The sequence below is a fragment of the Canis lupus genome, chromosome 15 (genome assembly GCF_011100685.1).
Source record: "Canis lupus familiaris isolate Mischka breed German Shepherd chromosome 15, alternate assembly UU_Cfam_GSD_1.0, whole genome shotgun sequence".
Taxonomy (NCBI): Eukaryota; Metazoa; Chordata; class Mammalia; order Carnivora; family Canidae; genus Canis; species Canis lupus.
This window is the reverse complement of record NC_049236.1, coordinates 36245881-36265548: the sequence shown is the minus strand read 5'-3', so window position 1 is coordinate 36265548 and position 19668 is coordinate 36245881. Positions and strand designations below refer to the sequence as shown.

Sequence of the window (19668 nt, the reverse complement as noted above, 5' to 3'; positions counted from 1 at the left end):
TTGTATCCAACCGAGATTAAATTCATTAGTCAGTGAGAAACAAACTCTTTCTCCATTAAAAGTGAAGTGTTGATAAATACAGTGTTTGTTTAAAGTGTGCTTCTAGGCATATAACACAGGGGATCTCCAGTTCACTTGCAACCGTTTTATTTGGTTAAAAGTACTACATGGCAAAAAGTTACCAGTATTAATAATGATCTTCTATATCAATGGCCTTTGTGTGCACTTTCACGGACTATATCATTTTTTTAAAATTATTTTTCTCATTACACTTACTCTAATTGTATTTACTGAAATGTCATTTCACGCCCGTAAGAATCTATAATTAAAAATTGGGCTGATATTTTGGTGTCTTTGTTCATTGTTTTTCTTGTACTTCCCAAAATATCAGTCCACGGTGTCTTGGAAATCTTAAAAACCAGTCCTTTTCCACTGATGGCTTGAGAGGTACTGGTCCCAAAGGCTGGCTCAGTGAGTGCCAACCTCTGTTTTGCTTGCTGACGTACCCCCAGCTTAGCTGAGTGACAAGTCACCCCAGACAGCCAAGGAACATTGGTCCCATGAATGAATGAATGAATGAATGAATGAATAAAACTGAGGTTAGCACATGCCACAGCCTGTGCTGAAACTGCTCTGTGATACCGCCTGGGGCATGCACCAGAATTAGGATCAGGCTCCTTGGAGGAGGCTTTCTAGAGGGGTGAGCGTGAGCGCTTGGCCTCCTAACTAAAGGGTGGGTAAGATTTCAAAGGGGCCAGAGGAGACAGGCAGATGTCCCCACAGTAGGCAAGGGAGCTACCTCAAAAGCCAAAGCAAGGTAAGATTTCAAAGGGGCCAGAGGAGACAGGCAGATGTCCCCACAGTAGGCAAGGGAGCTACCCCAAAAGCCAAAGCAAGAATCCAGCTGGGGGGCTGGGGGCGGGAAGGAAATGCACCTGCAGCCCCCCCAGAGGCCCCCTCTGGCACTTGAGCCTGAATATCAGAGGTCACCCAGGAGCAGGGGTCATGCGCTCCCTTAAGCTCCACCAGGCCTCCAGCCGGGCTGACAGAGGACCTAGCTCTACCCCCCACCTGCCCGCGGGCCGGGCACCTGGATCCCGCGCCCCAAGGCCAATGCGCAGCCCATCAACAGCGTTAAGCGGGTGTCCAGGGCCATCTCTCGGCCGCCTGGGGTCCTGGTGATCTGGGATTTCTGATTTGGAGGGGGTGGCACACAGAGGGTCTCTCCAAACTGCTCAGGCCGCAAGCCCCACAAAACCCAGACGCGCCCCGGGCCGCCCCGGGCCGGGCCTTCCCGCGCTCCCGCAGCGGCCTGGGCGCCTCTCCTGGGGAGCGGGCAACCCTCCCGTCCGCCACGCGGTGGCGCCAGACCTCGAGCCGCGGCCGCGCACCCGGGCCGCAGCGGGCTGCTCGCTGCCCCTCGGAGAAGGCGGGAGCGGGGAGGGCCGCTGTGGTTCTGCTGCTGGCAGCGCGACCCTTCCCTCCGCGGGGTCCCGGCTAGGGCGGGACTCGCAGGGGACGGAAGTACTTGATTTTTTGCCTAAAGCTTAGCGATGGTGGGAACCAAAGGAAGTGGCCAACTTCAAAAACCCATTCTAGCCAGACATTAGGGGGCCCCCCCGGAAAGGAGAAAAGGACCCAGGTAAGAGGCAAAGCAGGTGCTCGGGGAGGGGGTCGCTTGGACGCTAGAGACAAGGGGATGGCTGTTAACACCCTGGTGACCATGGGAGTTCTCTCCTTCTCCCCTGCTCCTGATAGAGCAGCACCTACTAGGCCTCTATACCCCATATGTTACCAGTGCCCGAGACAAAGGGCAGAAGCCACTTCATTATAGAAAACCAAACCTGACTACTTAAGTCTAGGAATTGGAAAACAACAACTTGGGTTCTTTGAGACCAGCAGTAACTGCACAGAATACCTTTAAGGCATTAAGTGAACAAGGAGAACCTTGAAGTCTTACTATTTTTATGAGGTGGAATAAAGATTAAGTTTACTTAAAAAAAATTTTTTTAAAGATCTTATTTATTTATTCATGAGAGACACACAGACAGAGGCAGAGGGAGAAGCAGACCCCCTGCGGGGAGCTGATGAGGGACCCACTGAACCACCCAGGCGTCCCTAAATTTATTTCCAAAAGACATTTTAGTTATCATCAACTGCCACATGTAAGAAAAAAAAAAAGCCAATCTGTGAGGCCAAGTCCCTCAAAGCGCTTTTTACTTATTAACAATGGTTTGTATTTGCATTTACTCTGCGAGTATCTACAGATTGTCCATGTTTAAGGGCAGGGTGACAGGCAGCGGGAAAGCAGCCATTGCTCAGTCTACTTAGTTACTCTTTATAAGTGGGCGATGTTCTTCTGCAAGTACAGCTTTACAAATAACTCTTCCATCTGAGCAAAGACATTGGGGGTCGGGGGGCACCGTAAAAGAGACCTATGAAACCTTGTTGTCTCCGGGTAAACTAGAGGCAACTCGATTGGTTCATCGGTGACTTTTCCACGGGTGAATCTGCTTTGGAAAAGTAAACGGATGGCTACATTCCCTCTGTCTGGGATAGCATGTTTGAGCCACTCTGCTTCATCCCACATCTATAAGCCCTTTCCCACCCCACCCCACCCCACCATTATACAGCCCTGCCCCATCACACCCCACATTTTCAGACAGACCTGCATTGAAATGGAAAGGGGCCTATTATCCCTCTAGGCTGCCTCCCTCCCGGCACCTCTGTGCCCCCTAAATTGGCAACGTCCCCAAATTTCCTACTGGTCCTGGTACAGAGTTTGTTCTCTTGGGGCCTGACAAGGAAACCATAACCAATCAATCCAGAGGGTTAATAAACAATTGTTTGGCCCAGGAGCACACACTTATTTCTCTGTACCTCAAAGAGGCAAGTCCACTTGAGTGGGAGGATGTCTGGGAAAAGCTCAGCACAGCGCCCTGGCCAGTACGAGCCTTCAGCAAGGCTTACTGTTGCCTTCATCCACGCCTTCTACGGAGCCTTGACAAGGCTCCCACCAGTGCAGCTCCTTAGTGTTAACATCATCACACAGGGTCACCCAGCAATTCCAACACGGCACCTGGCAGGCAGGCAACAGGTGCTCTCCCAAAAGGTGTGTAGTGACTCTCAATTTCTTTGAATCTCAACTTCTTTACCCTTAAGGTGGGTGAGACTCTTCTATAATGTGCTGGTGAGCCCAAAACATAGAATGACCTTATTGTTCTTTTTATCTCAGGAGAAAGATGGACTTGTCCACTTGTCCAGTGTCTTCTGACCCACATGAGCCCTGCCTCGCCCCACATGGCTTGTCAGGTAGCCACACAAACAGAGGATGTGCTCCGTGGTCTCAAACATACACATCTCCATTTCATCTCTTCTTTGAAAAACATCACACACGATTTTATTGGGCAGTTAAGGGAACACAAACCTGCTAGATCAAAGCAATCAACTGGTCACCCAGCCTTCCCCAGAAGAGGCCCAGAAGAGGTTCATTATAGCCACTCGGTTAACCACATCCACCTCCCTCATATATCAACATGCCCAGGAAAACCAATTTAGAAATCCTGGGCACTGCAGGGAACATCTTTTCAGGTAACCAATTGTATTTAAAAAGCAGACCATGTCTTTAAAGATGAGCAAGGCTATCAAAATCAGAAGCTCCTACAACCTGAGACGGTCCCCGGGTCCCCCTGGGGAAGCACAGGCTCTCCTGACATTGTCTTTTCTTTAAACAGAGGGGTGGCTCCCTTCCAGACATTTCTGTACTAAACCCCCACCAGTCACTTTCTTTGCAATTGTTTCTGGTGCCCCTGTTTTGTGCGCATGTCTTGATTCTGGCCCGAAGCACGTCCCCCTCCAGCTCTCATACTTGCTAACAGTCAGCTTCCTCTTCTGCAGGTTGCAGGCAGGAAGGTGGAAAATGGGCCACAGGAAACCTGGCCTCCTACATCTGTCCCACTTTGTGATTGCAGCTCTGGTTTCATTTTGCTTTGTGTGTCAGCTCTGTTTTAACCCTCACCACGACGGCCAAGCTCTGCGTTCTGGAAGAACACTGCTATTCTTACGGCCCAAGAAAACTCATGGAGGCTTTTGTTTCCTCCCCAGAGTAATTAACCCTATGACTTCAACAGGGAAAAAAACACTAAGCAAATTCTCCTTCGACAGTAGCCATTTGGATCAAAAGCATATGGAACTAGAAGCATGATTCATTAGATGGGAGAAAGCCTCCAGTAAATCCCCGATGAAAATCAAGACTATTTAATGGTACTGTACACACAAGTTAGATCAATTGGATTACCAGGGGCCCAAGGCTCCCTGATGAAGTTTACCTCGTGAGCTTTTGACAAATAACGTATGAAAAGAAACTACACTCATACCTCATTATAACCTCTTTCATTATGACACTGTTTCAAATTATATGTCTTACTTTTTTAAAAATTTATTCATGAGAGACACACAGAGAGAGGCAGAGACACAGGCAGAGGGAGAAGCAGGCTCCCCACGGGGAGCCTGATGTAGGACTCGATCCTGGGACCCCGGGGTCAAGCCCCGAGCCGAAGGCAGATGCTCAACCCCTAGCCACCCAAGCATCCCTCAAATTGTATCTCTTAACAGTTATCACCATTAGGTTGAACTATATGAAATTGTTTTCATGGGTCAAAAGCAGCCAAAGACAACCTCATAGAGTCAACTTAAGCATATAATCACATACATAGAATAGACACACACGGGCGTGCACACACACTCACATCCCCAGGGCCCTATTGTAAAGGAATTGTGAGGTATAGCCTCCCTGACCAGCAGTACTGAGATTCCATGGAATTCTCAAGAAAAGGGCTAATATCGCACCCCCCCCCAAATCTGTTACTTCTTTAAACAGCAGCTTTTCTTTTTTAATGCGAACAGTTGATGAGCATTTATTATGTACCTGGCATTGTGCTCAGTACTCTGCATACATCTAAATTTAATACTCCACGGGGAAGTCATGACTTCAAAAGGTGAAATAAGATCTTCGTGGCCACAGGAGTAACAGGGACACACAGAGACTCCTATCCAAGGCCATCTGGCTCCAAAGGCCAGGTCCTTAATCACCACACATAGTTCCTCCAGCCGAGGCTTCATGTCTTGTATGCCCACCTCGCTGCTGCTGAGAGAGAGGCCTCCTACTTGGTGCAGAGGCCACATTCCCACTACGAATCAAATCAGGAAATTTCCCTGCCCATTGTGCTGACTTTGCCTCATCTGTGACTCCAGTTATTCCAATTGGCTCTGTTTTAAGACAGACACTTTGAACCCATGCCACCATCATTTCTTTTTTAAACCAATTTCCCTTTTAAAAACATCTGTATGTTGATTTAGACACGCTCCAGGTTCATTCAACGCTAAAGAACCAAGACTGGCCCTTCATTATGAAAGACAAGACAGGAGGAGCTGTCCCTTCTGTCACTGCAGAACGAGAGGATGAAAGTCAAGAAGAGAAACATGAGGGCTCTCGCCTGGCTCCAGACGCAGGGTGCAAAACCCACACGCACACCTCCCCACAGTTTCACAGGAACACCTGACCTCAGAGCAGGGACAGGCCGGGAACCCCTGTAAAACTGCACAACAGTAGATTGTGGGGCACCGATGGAGCTCAAACTTATTCCTTTAAAAACAAGCACCTTTGGGGAAGCCCTGTTTCAGGTTCCAAGAAAACCACATTTGGGATTTTGTGGAGGACCCTGACAAGCGCACCGAAACGCAGCGCTGTCTTGAGTTCAGTACAACTCACTTAAAATCTTGCCAACCGTCCTCACATGGGAGCTCCCACTTCATGAGCTCCCTGATTCCCAGTGGGTATTTTTCCTCCCATACTATCCTCAATTCTTCTACTTCATAGGCCTTTACACGGAAAATCTTTTATCTAAACGTTTGTACTGTTCATATTTTAAAAACTCGATCCCCCGCATATGTTGGAAATGGGAACATAAATTCCATCACAGCTGTGGAGGCTGCACGATCTCAGGCAGGGATGTCAACTTCTCTCCGTTCCAACTTCTTTACCTATAAAACGTGCATCCCCCTCCATACATGAGTGCTATCAAAGTGAAAGACTCTGTATGATTATTTTGAAATTTAAAAAATCCAAGTCGTCCTTCCTTTTGGTCGATGCACTGTACAAACGGTCTCTTAAAACAGGAATGGAACAATGCCTTCAGCTTCGAATAAAACCTTAACGGAGATATTTTTTAAATCTCTGGTCATCTTACCATCAGGAAATGTTTGTTTGCTCACTTTGTTATGATAGTTTCACAAAAAATCAAAAATAAAGGAAATCTTATGTACTGCTTCCACTAGAACGAAACCATCATCTTTCAGATAAACTTGAAAGCTTTTCTGGGCTGAATAATAAGCTGGTGAGGGCCAAAAAGTCTATACCCAGCATAGTAAGAAAATTTCTACATGATACAAAATGATGGTGGATTTTCCACATCCAGAAACTAAAACATTTCCTGCCAGAGCATCCTCCAAAACCCTTCTATTGTGTTGAAACTGTAAAATCTTTCTAAATCAGGACTTCCTCCTATTATGCTTGAGAGGCGTCTTTCTGGGAAGGGTAGATCCAAGGCACAAGGTAGGAATTCCCGCAGCACCACCCAGTGGAAACATTAGAAAAAAAAAAAAAACTGCAAGATAAAATAACGGTTTGGTCAAAGAAAATTCACATCTTAGCTCTTCTAATTAAAAATCTGGACACCGCTCTTTTCCGCAGGGGGCAACCAGCAGTATACCCTGCTTCAAACCAGTGCCCTTCTTTCTCGGGCCTCATCGAATGCCACCCGGCTGAGCATCACCAGCATTGGTGTCCCTGTCCTTGTCCCTGTCCTGCATGGACACACACACTGAGCGGACACCATGGGGGGGGGGAAGGAAGGAGGCCCGGGTGGGGTCAGGTGTGGGCTGCGACACCATCTCTTCCTCTCAGAAGGATTCCCGAGGGACCCTGGAGACCGGGAAATCTGCACAGCTGTGCTCAGCATCCAGGCCCTGCTGCAGCTTTGGGCACTTCCTGACACCACGCTAACCAGCTGTGCACCTTCCTGGCCTGGCTGCACCAGTCTGGGCCACCTCCAACACATGGGCCCTGCAGCCCTGGGTCCACCCATGGAGAGGTACGGAGCCCTTCCTCGTGGCCCCCTAGCTCCTGTCCCTCCAAACCCCTCTCCAGTAGGACCACTGCTTCGGCTCCCCTGGCCCACCAAAGCCCCCATGGGTGGTCCCATGGCCTGCCCATAGGTGGCTCAGTCTCCCTACCTTGTTTCCTATCATTGGGACATGCCTCTCTTCACCAGTGGTGAGGATCAATAGAAATCGAAATATTTCTCATCAGGCCACGGATTTTAGGGACCCTCCTCCATCCAGCCTTCCTTCACAGCTCTAATGATGGCCTGGAGAGGGACAGAAGTCATGGTCCTCCCAGGGAAACTTGTCTTTCCTACACCACTTCATGTAATAAAGTATTAGTTCTTCAATCATTTCTGGATGGTTAAGTCACGGAAGAAAACCGTCCCCAACATCAGCACTCCTGGCAAAGTCAGCTTTCTCTCCTCCTGGAATAAATCTACTGAAACCACCTTAGAGGTCTTTTTTTTTTTAAAAAAAAAAGAGTACGACAGAAAATGATCCTGGTTAGCTGATCTCGGGTACTCTTAAGGAGTATACAGTCAGTGTTAAAATCTTGTAACAGAGCATTTTGGAGCTGATAATTTGCAAATGGCTCATAGTATTATAAACCTGTTCCTTTTTCTGTAATTGAACATATGTCAAAATGGGGTGGCTCCCAGAAAGGTCAAGATTCTGCTGGATTATATGGACATTAGCTTGTGTTTGTGTTTGGGTCGTACCCAATACAGTACAGTTGCAAACTGTAGGAGTTTAGGAGTTTACTGGTCACTTGTGACACCTTCAGAGATTGTCGAGGAGCACAAAGTGCCGCCTTGCATGGACAGTGGGCTGTGCAAGGAAATGCACTCCTCTGGGGCTTCTCCATCCTGTGGGCACCTCAGCTGTGCCACCTTCCTTCCTTTCTCTCAGCAACACTCTTCCCCGGTTTAGGAAATGCAAATGCAAGGCATCAACATTTTTACATAATCTGGTATGATAATATATTCACTTTGCAAGGGATCTATAAAAAAACAGTGACTCTGCAGTCTTCCAAATGTCATCACCTGCTCATGTGGTGGACACCTGTGGGGGATTTCAGCTGCCTCTCACGTCGTGAAGGTACACCGTCCCTTTTATGGTTTTACGGTCTCCACATGCATATGTTTCCCTCACATTTTTACACCTTTTGCTACATATGGTGATTATGGTACCAAATGCGGGGTTTCATCTAAACTTAAACAACTTCTAATAAAGTTCTTTTTAACAGGAAGCAAAAATATCATGGCGGTAGGATAGAGTGGCACACACCAGGCCTCTCATTTTCCACCAAAAGTCTATTCAAAATTGAGCCGATCTTGTGGACGAACTACAGTAAGTGGAGCACATTTAAAATATCTTGGTGCTCGTGTTGAGTACAGTTACTTCTAAGAAAACTATTGCAAAAATAGAGTGATTTCAAAACTCTCCCAATGCCTTGTATTTTAAACCTATTTATTATCCCCCATGTGCACTGAATGAATGAACAGAAGAACTGTAAAATGGTGATCAAGTGGAAAACGGATGCTTTATTCATTTGTGTCCGGCTACTGTGCACACCTATGTCCTCCAAGAGGCCCACGACAGCACGTGACAGAAGAGAGGGCCGACGTACCAACAGCCACCAAACATCAGATATACACCCCAAAGCGTCCTTGTAGCCCTTACTTCCCGTTCAGGAATCTGCCACCACTAACTCGTCTTGGCTCTTTACTGAACTGTCACATACAACCTAATACTATCCTCTTGCAATAATTGTTTCACGAGACTGTATTAACTGCAAAAAACAACAACAACAACAGCCGGGGGACCTGGGTGGCGGTGGCTCAGCGGTTGAGTATCTGCCTTTGGCTCAGGTGGTGATCCTGGGGCCCTGGGATCAAATCCCGCATCGGGCTCCCTTCAGGGAGGCTGCTTCTCCCTCTGCCGGTGTCTCTGCCTCTCTCTCTGTGTGTCTCTCATGAATAAATAAATAGAATCTTTAAAAAAAAAAAAAAAACCAGCCACATCCCACTTTAGGCAAACTTTCCCCCCTTGCCAAAGAAAGTCACCCTTTCTACATTTTCATCATCGAGAGCATGTATGATCCCCTATGTCAAAGTCTTAAAGTTTCTACTTTCCCGAAGACAAATTAGGTCTTAATATTTAGGTTAAGAGAGAGAGACAGAAAGAGAGAGAGAGAGAGAGAAAAGCAAAGGATGTGGCAAAGGCTGGCAGAGGACGCTGTTCTTGTGGTTCAGCTCTGATTTAAATCAAAGCAGGGTGACACTTTTATTTAAGAGCAGTGACGATGAGCTTTGGAGAACCCCAGTGTACTTGGGACATTTGTTAGATTCAAGGGATCTTCTAACAGATACACGTTTGTCATAAAAGTACTTCACTTTAAGAACATGTTAGCACTCTTCAAAATTGTTCAATTTATCCAAGTATTGTAAATGCAGAACCGAGAATTAGCACTAGAGCATCCCAAATAAGTGAATTAAGCAAAATCAGGGACTTTGGAGCGGCTGACTGATGTTTTTGCCTCGATGATCAAAGATGAATTTGGCCCATCGACAGGCACTCCTGGCCTCCACTAGAGGCTCAGCACAGATGTGATGACATGGCTGTGCCTGGGGTTTGGTCAGTTCCAATCCTGGACTCAGAATGTCACTTGGAGAATCTGGATATGTTTGTTCTAAGATACTTTTAAAAAGAAAAAATGAAATAAAAATAAAAAGCAATGTTCTCCACCCAACACCTTCTGGTCTAAGCGATCAGTTTCTCAGGCTTGGAACACAGGCAGAGAGACATTAGCAGAAATAACTTCCCTACCAACGGTCATGGGTTCTAGATTCCAGGAGATTTCAAGATGCAAAAAACTACATGAGAACGTTGAGGCACTGCACCCACGTACACACGCTTCCAAATAATACTAAAAGGTTTGCTCCCTTCCTTATACACTCTTAATGTGACTTGCTGAAAATAGGAATCTCTGCTTTCTCCTCTCCTAGAAATTATACATTTTAAAAAAAAAATCCAAGTCATCTTTGGAGTTCTCATAGCGAAATAATGGTTCTTTTGCATGAGAAGTTTAAGCAAATGTTCCCTTATGTTCCCATCCTCTGTACAGAATTAGGGCTCAAATCCTACATGAGAACAGTGACTCTGGACGTAGGAGGAGCAAAAACTGAGATCATATTGTCTCACTCTTGGACTCAAGCATCTCTCGTTGCCTACATATGTGGAACCCATAACCCTCCCCCCCCCACACACCCCTCTCAATGCTTATCTTCTTCACTTTCAAATGAACTCACACAACCAGGGCTTCTAGTTTAACCTCTAAAAGAGAACCTTCCAAACTCCAAGAAGGAGATAGTGAGGAGTCTGCATTTCTAGTTCACAGAGTATTAACCAGAGAAGTCCTCTTCTGATCGGTGTTAGGAAACTGATCAAACCTATACCCCTTTTCTCGCTTAATCGAACATTCTGGTCTTCCTGGACTTTAGTATCAGATGATTCTGAGGATGATGAGAACGTACAGGTGCAGACCCTGTAAGAGCACCCTTGCTGTTAATTCTTACAGAGAATTCCTGAGCACCTCCTGGATAAATGCTGGGGCTTATTTTGTTGTCGTTCTCATCCCTGCCCTCTGACAGTTAAATGCAGGGAGAGAAATCTGCTTCATCACACATTCTGGTTATTTGAGGGTTGACTATCTACAAACTGCTCCTTGGCAAAACCCAACTGAAATTCACCACTGATCCAGCCAGCCCTCCTTCACCAGGAACACAATGCGGGTCCTGGTCATTCATCCTTCCAAATACATGGGCAGACTCTTTGGTTATTCTCGAAAATCAATCGGAAACATCATTCATGAATTACAAAAAGTCACAGACAAAAAGCTACACACAGGTTTTTAGGGTAAGTGAAGGAGGACTTTGAGCTGCAAATATTATGGAACTCAGCCCCAAAGAACTATGAGAACTTGGTCGATAGAAGTCTCGATGAGAGACTAATGATAGTTGCTGTAGAATGAGCAGTTTCAACACGGAAGGAATTTTACATCAAAAGCCTCTTAAGCTGCACTGACCTATGAGTGACTTCACTGCTAACCAGCCCCTTCCAGTATAAACCTGAGAGCAACAACACGGCTGAAGTGTGTCATCCTGGATATTAACAACCTTGTTTCTGTACATCTACTGTGCCTGCAAGTCTGGACAAAAATTCTGGAAAGGGATATATCCTCTATAGAGGCTCTTCCGGGCTGTTGCTAGGATTTAACTGAGAGACCGGCCTCTATTAATCCAAGTAATTCACCTCTAGGAGAGGGCTGGATTTATGTGTAGCAATGAAGTGCTTGATCAAGTCCGATGGCAGGTTTTTCCCCCTTTGGATTGTTTATAATTCACTGAATGCCAGGTACTGGACAATGTGCTGGGATAAATGCGAGGATGGGAAAAACAGAGCAGGCCCAGAGGGAGCTTCCGGCCCCAGGGCCGCAACAGATGGGAAACACATCATGACGCCTCCCTGGGCAGGTACCTCTTGCTCTCCCAACCTAATGGATTCAAAGGTTTGGTAAAGGCTTTTGATACCAGGGGAGGCCACACTAGCAAATCCACTTGGTTCCTGAATGTGGGATAATGAGTATTAATGATTAAGGAGGGACACCAACCCCACCTCCAGAAATGGAGATCTCAAACTGGTTAGTACCTGTGTTTGGGTCATGGGGATTTGGAGAGGGACAAAGTGCTGAGGAAATCTGTAAATAAATATGGCAAGGACTCTGAAGACCAAGACAGCGGAGTGGATGACGATGGGAACGCCAGCCTGGGGGCCCTGGAGCATGGCCACAAGCTGGCAAAGTGCAGTGAGAACAATCCATGGGCGTGGGGGCGGGGAAGGGAATTCCCAGGAGAAAGAACAGCATTTGGAAAGGCCCAGGAGCCTAAGGACACGTTCTGTGAAGAAGGGAAGAACAGCCGGGTGCCAGCCCGAACCACAGTGTGCAGCCTACATTAAGGATTTTGGCCTTTACCCCAACAGAAGCCCCTGGGGGATGTTAAGGTGGGACATGGTCAGACCTGTGTTTAAAGGATCACTCTAGCCTGTGTGTAGACAAGGGACTGCCAGAGGGAATGAGGACCCCCCCCCAGACACAGTGGAGGGTGGAGAGCATTTCAAAGACTCTAGGAAGGGGGTGCCTGGGTGGCTCAGTGGTTGAATGTCTACTTTCCACTCAGGTCATGATCTGGGGTCCTGGGATTGAGTTCCTCATCGGGCTCCCACCTACTCATGTCTCTGCCTCTCTCTCTCTCTCTCTCTCTCTCTCTCTCTCTCTCATAAATAAATAAAATATTTTAAAAAATAGACTCTAGGACGGAAGGAACAGGGACTGAACCTGGTGATCCAAATCTTATGTAGGCCTACTAAGCGTCCAACCCAGAGACCACCACTGGTGTCCCCAAGGATGAGGCGATGTGGGCCTTATTAGAAATGAGTGATGCTTGTCACAAACTTTAAACATAGGAGGAAATGAAGCACAGCCGCTAATACCAACCTTCCCTCGAGTGTTCCTTACTCAACAAGGGGCCAGGATGGGATGGAAGGGGCAATTTATGGGTAAGCCCTTTGCCCACCACCAGATATTTTGCTTAAATCACTGTGTACGCCTGCAAGTTGGCTGTTTGGGGATGGCAGCAAAAATTCACATCACGTTTTTTACCACTCTTAGAAGAACTCAAATTCCTTACTCCAAAAAAGTAGTACAACAGAACTTTTGACACTTCCATCACTTTACCATCCATCCAGAGAAACTGAGGTCTGGGAAGATTAAGAGCTAGCACCTCAACACGACTGATTTTAAAGGACTCTGCTCTTCCCTGCAGCACACATATTCCTTTCGGTTAGCTTATGTGGTAGTAAATAATGTAGAAGGGATTTTTTCCCCCTCCTATCATATTGCAGAGGAAATCTACACATTCTAATGATTTATTTTTAACCAAATTGATTAAATAAAAATAGTGCAGTATTTTATCAAGGTGTTCTGGGGTTTAATGACCTATATGGTAGAATCATGAAACTGCCATAATAAAAAGAAATAGCTAGGGAATGCTTCAAGGTGATGGAAATACTTTCTATTTGAAGGTAAGGGGTGGGGATTCCATGGGCATATACAAAAACACTGAGGATCTATCCATTTCCATGTATGAAATTATACCTCAACTAAAAAAACCCAAAGACATCAAGGATCGCAGATTCCTTTTTCTATTGCTTGGAGTAAAGGATTCCTGACCTCAGTCTAAGAGAAGGCATTAGATAAGGGTATTTTATTCCTACCCCATCCTCTCCATACTTATACATGGAAAATTAGCAATTATTCTTATAAATGGTAGCTTTAAAAATACTAATGAGACCATGTGCTTTAAAGAGCATCTTTTTAGAGCAGGTAGGTAAGTAAATCAATTTTAGCCCAATTCAAATTAGAGTATATTAGTAAAACGATCATCTTAATTTCTTTAAAAATATACAAGTCTCAAAGACAAATTATAAAATAATCCCCTTTAAATCTTAGAATAATTTGATAATCACTTTCTGGGAAATGCAAGCTAAAACACATAATTGATGAGTTAATAATTCCTAGTAGCAATTCAAACCAAATTACAATTTATTGAAATGACCCATTCAAGGTTTATTTTTAAACTGCTGGCACATAGGTTAAGTTTCCAGTAATGGCTGGAAGGCCATTTTTATTTTGGTTATAGGTAGGAGTCAAATTTCTACAAAGAATAGGACTTAAAAGAATGATCTACCATTTTAGAAGGCCTTTAGGATTCATTCACAGAAGGTTACACACACACACAACTCACATACTAATAACTCAATTTACTGGGGCTGCACTTTAAGTGGCAAAACCAAAGTTTTGTGCCACAAAACCATGGTCTCTCTGCCGAGGTTTCAACCAAAAGGCTGGATGATCTTAATTCAAATTAGCCATGGGCAATAGTCATTTTGAGCTGAAAACCCATTGAAAACATCAGTTACAAAGTTTGGAAACTCTCCGGATATAAAATGAAACAGTAATAACTAAGAATTGTCACAATGTACAAGAAGCACCTTCCTTCCCCCTTAAGTTTAAGTTCCAGGTATATTTTCGGTTTAACCTAGCTTCTCTTTTTCATCATCTAACATTCTATTTTGATGTGTAGTGCCCCGGACTTCCTGTTACTACATCTTGATACTCTCCTGCAAATCATGACTCATTGTTAAATCATAGAGAAACTCATCAAAATCGCAAATTTCACAGCACATATGAATTCAGCCTTCTAAGAGGTCAGCATTCTTAGAACATTACTTTGAGCCACAGAGAAAAACACTGAACAAGTCCATGTAAAAATTATGTCAATCCTCTGTTGAGTCAACACATTTATTAGATCAATAAATGCATGCTCTATGTGCAGCAATTTTGGTTTTGGTACTAGTTATAAAAACATGTTACATGATATGTTAAGTAAAAATAAGTGACAAAACAGAAAGTATAGTGTGACTCCAATGAAAAGTTTTATGTATGTGTGCATGTGTGTGTGTGTGTACACACCCACACCCCCACACACACACATTTTAGAAGACTGAAAAAATAAACACCAAAATGTTAACAGTGGGATTATGGGAGATGTTTATATTTTTCTTCGTGGTTTTCTGAATCTTCCTAACATAATTCACATTAATATTTTTTCAAAACAGACATAAAACCTACCTAACCTTTAGAAAATATCGTCATACTAGTGCGATCTCAAAGATGTTATAAATCAGTTTACAAAGACAAAGGGGAATTATGGATAAGTAGGACATAAAAAGCTCTCGCCTGAAACCTACAGAAAAGTCTGACAGCAGTGGGGGTCTTTCTTTCAAATGACCCAGGCCTCTTGGTGTGTATGTCGGTGTGTATGTCTCGGTGCAAGCCCTTAGCAAGGGGCAGAAGCCAGCTGCCTGCAGCCCAGGGCGCAGCCAAAACAGAGAGCCCATTTCTTTTAAAGTTTAATGAGGAACCCCAGGTCTGGGGAACATGTCGATGTCTGAATCATTCTCTAGGACTGGAAAGTAGCAAATCCATTAATTCATAAGCAGTAATTTGCCATTAGTGAAAAAAAAAAAAACCAACCCTCTGGAAGTCACATCCTTGGATAATCTTCTTCTCCTTCTTCTTCTTTTCTTTCTCCTCCTCCTCCTCCTCCTCCCCCTCCTCCTCCTCCTCCTCCTCCTCCTCCTCCTCCTCCTTCTTCTTCTTCTTCTTCTTCTTCTTCGTGTTTTGGGTTTGTCAATAGATAATGGTTTGGATCCACATCAGTTTTTTGCATCAGATAGGTGAAAAACATAATTGGGTAGCACAGAACACACAAAACCCAGTATCTGACAACTAAGAAAGGAATATTTTAATTTATATGCACTGACTGGAAGGATTTTAAAACCCATTTCAGGAAAAGATTCAAGTTCCAAAAAGTTATTACAAATATAAATTTCAAAATATGATCTCAGAGTTACATTTACTGCATATTGACAGTTTTGAATTATTAATTTTTTAAATAAGAAGAGGAGGAGGTCTTTAATAAATGTTTTAGGAAATTTCAAAATTCAAATAGGGTTGGAAAAAAATAAGAATCACTGCTCTCCCCATCTGGGCTACTGCCATTCTGGTCTAAAAAGCATTAGTACCAAGCAAGTGAGGTTCTGAGATGGTCTAATTCAGCTCAAAAAGGTAAACCATCACAATTCATCATGTAAATGTCATTCTATTGCATATTACTGACCAAAAAAGAGAGCAAGGGAGACAAAACTCATGCACATTGTGTTACACATCCATAGCAGAAAAGTACAACTAACAACTCGTAAACATCCTATTCATTGACTTGATGCAGGTAAGAGAGTCATCATCATCACAGTTAATGTAAATGAGAGTTCCTCAGCGTGGGCACTACTGACATTTGTGGCTGGAAAATTATTGGGGGGGGGGGCTGTTCTGTACATTACTGGATGGGTAGCAGCATGTCTAACCCTCTACTGACTAGATGCCTAGGGCACCCTGTCTGGTTATGACAACCAAAATGTCTCCAGATATTGCCAAAGGTCACCTGGATGGCAAAATTATTCCAGAAAGTCTGTTTATCCAGGCTGGTTTATAGTTCACTCAAAGGGGCCTCTCTTGAAATTTGGAGTTTTCTTATCTATTTGTTCTAAGTGCTGTCATCCTACTCACAGCTTTCAATGCAACAATTTATTGAGCATCTACTCTGTGCTAGGCACTGTGTTAGGGACATCCTGTCCTCATGTCCACTGACTCACACCCTGGCTGGGCTGTTTTTAGGACATGCTTTGCCACCAGAAGAGAAATACCAACACCTCAAAAAACCCTCAAGAGTATGTCCTCAAGCAGCATGTCTTTGTCAATAAAGGAATGCCACGGGTCCAATCAAGTTCCTAAAAATCCTTTACCCCTTTAAGCAACTCTACACATTTCCAACATTTAAAGGTTTAGAGAGAGAGAGAGAGAGAGAGAGGGCCATAAGACCTTTGCTATATTTGGCATAGAAAGACCATCAGGGGTTTTTGCAGGCAGGATCATTACTGGAAACTCTAAAAACACTTATGGACAGTCTTCTTCACTGTCTGACCCACATGCCCTCCTAACACAATTTGTAATTTTATAATCCCCATAAATTGAAACTCATAACTGACCTATCCCAAATAAATGTGTGCCACAGACAGAGAAAAAGGGAGAGAGATCAGAGGGTATTTTGTTTGGCAGTAAAGCAATAAGGCTCAGAAATCGATTTGAGCTCATTAATATATGCCTATCACGTTTGGTTTCTCACCTCTTCTGGCTCCCCAACCCCCACCCCCACTCCCGGCGCCCTCCAACAAAGACACAGGCACAGATGAGAGAGAATGGGGGTGACTGAGCTGCCCAGGCAATAGAAACTTCACACACACACACACACACACACACACCCTACACGCAACTGGGGAAGAAAAACCTGTAAGTCTGAAACCCAAAATGGCCAAAGGGACTTCAAAGTTCTCAAGATGCTGCCCTGAAAAAGGTTGTGGGGCAGCTGCACCTCTAAGTCAATAAAGCCGTAACCGCTCTCCCCGTGCAGCGCAGGGCTCCCCCGGCTGACAGTGGCTGCACAAAACCCCTCCTGTGCCGAGCAGCGGAAACTCCTAATGAGATTAGTTGGTGTGTGTGCAGACATTACTTAGCAGTGACTAAAGGGGCTCTCTCTTCCTGCAGCAGCCAGTGGAAAATTCAGGGAACTTTTTCCCCCTGCAGCAGCAGAATCCCTGTAACCCTCTCCCCAGCCAACTCCAACAACAACTCGGCCTCCCCCAGCCCCCCTCCGGCTGGGGTGCTGGGGGTAGTTAAAGACCGGCCAGGGGCTTCCAAAAGCGGCAGGGGAGGAGGGGGCCGGCGGGGAAGGGGCGGGGGACCCCTCGAACACTACAAAGGAAACTGTAAAAGGCACAAATACATAAACCTGAGAAGGAGCAAACCAGTTTCTTTGTGAGCTCCTCTAGTGAGTCATTTTCAAGATGCTGTCTGCTGCCAGTTTCAAAGCGGAAGCGCATGGCAATTAGTCTTGCCGTTTCCAGACAAGCCAGAAACTCTCCCGACACTCGTTTTTTTTTTTTTTTTTTTTTTTTCTAAAAAGCCCCTTTTGCAGTTTCTGAAATAACATTTCTTACTCCCACCCCCACCCGCCACCTAAATGCAGCTTGTCCTCGGGATGATTCGGTTCAGAAAATATAACAAAACGGAGACCTCTTTCTTTTAACTTTTTTCCTTTTTTTTTTTTTTTTTTTTTTTGAAGTCTCCAAAATTTTAATTCCTCCTCCCAAAAGTTACAGTAGCGTTACAGGCCAACATTCAGTTGCAAGCTGAAGCTCCCCTTCCTAAGGAGCCGGGGGCTCCAAGCCCAGCTCTCCCGCGCGGTCCTCCGCCGAAACCGTGTCCAGTGAGGACACGGCTGGTTGTTAAAGGTCCACCTGGGCGCGCGCCCCGGACGATGACCCGGGCGGGGGTCACCTGCCGGACGACCAGGGACGCGGCCCCCGGCCCCGCGTCTTCGCTCCCCACGCCCGCCGCGAGCCCCTCCTCCCCTGTCGTCTCCCCGAGTCGGAGCATCGGTGCCCACTGCCCCCCCGGGGAGCCCGGCCGCAGCCCCGCTCGGCGGCCGTCCCCCCCCCCCAGGCTCGCAGCCCGCCCCGCCGCCGCCGCTGCGGGGACCCCGAGCTGTCGCCCCCGCGCGCCCCCTGCTCCCCTCCCGGCCGCAGCGCGGGGCTCCCGCCGGCCGGCGGGGCGGGCGCTGGAGCATCCCGGGGGCCCCCTGCCCGGGGCCGCAGCGCACCCCGCGGCGCCCCCAGCCCCACCCCCACCCGCACCCAGCCAAAGAAAAGAAAGAAAAAGCGCCCCGACGGAACTTTGCAACTGTCGGAGCAACAGGCTGGAGCCCTGCTACCTACCCAGATGTGGGGGAGCTCTCAAGATCCTTCTTCGGGGGAATTTCTAGGAGGAACCGGGCGAAAGCCCCCGACTTTCCATGCTGACAGGCGTCTGCAGACGGTCTGTTGCTCTTGTAATGAGATCCTGATTTTTCCCCCTTTTTTTTCTTTCTCTCGCTCCTCTTTTTTTTTTTTTTTTTTTTTTCCTCTGGTGTGTGTGTGAGAGCAGGAAGTTGGAGCAGTCAGGCCGAGCCGGCTCACTTCCTTTACTGCATTATTCCCCAGGCGGTGTGCAGTCTGTGTAAACAGGCTTTTCCGCCCCGCGCCGCGCGCCCCGGCCACGGCTGTGCGCCGGGACTGGCCGCCGAGGCCCGCGCATACTCCGCCGCCCGCGCCCCGCGCGCTCGCCCCGCCGCGCGCCCCGCTTCCTGCTCGGCCACCCCAGGGGAGGAGCCTCCCGACCCTCTGCGGCTCCGGGCGGCCGCAGCCCCTCCCCGAGGCGGGGGGACTGCTCGGCCAGAAGCCCCGAGGAGCGGGCCTCCTCCCCCCGCCCCCGCCCCGGGCCCCCGCCCCCGGGGCGCGGGTGGGGACCCCGGGCGGCGGCGGCGGACCCGGGTCTCTCGTGGACCCTGGGGGTCCCCGCGCCGGGCACCGCGGTGGGGTCGTGCCTTTGCCCACTTTGGCCCGGGCGGGAAGGCCCGAAGCGGGGAGGCCGCCGGACTTGCCGTTTTTCCTGATGCTGGGCTGGCCGGACTGCGGGGCAGTGGGGCGCGGGGAGTGGGGCCCGGGGGAGGCGGCTCCAGGCAAAGGGCTGCTTTTGGCGCGGATGGGGACGTGATTGCTTAGGGCGAGAGGCTTGCTGTGCAGAGAAGGAGGCACCGGCTCTGTCTGGGGATGGACACAGTTCCTGTCTGGGATTTTAAAAAAAAAGAAAAAAAAAAAAAAAAAAAAAAAGCCAGAGCCCAGAGTAGGGGGCCCACTTGGGGGAAAAGAACGAGGAGCCTTAAGCTG

At 47.0% G+C, this 19668-nt stretch overlaps 1 protein-coding gene across 2 annotated transcripts in view; it reads right to left on the bottom strand.

The window, feature by feature from the left end:
* The window catches only part of ELK3 (ETS transcription factor ELK3), a 64740-nt gene extending 45681 nt beyond the window's left edge, over positions 1-19059 (bottom strand). For both annotated transcript variants that reach the window (XM_038558704.1, XM_038558703.1), the window contains exon 1: positions 18679-19059. The gene's annotated coding sequence lies outside the window, so the exon portion shown is untranslated. The remainder of the gene's footprint in view (positions 1-18678) is intronic.
* Between the last annotated feature and the right edge of the window lie 609 nt (positions 19060-19668).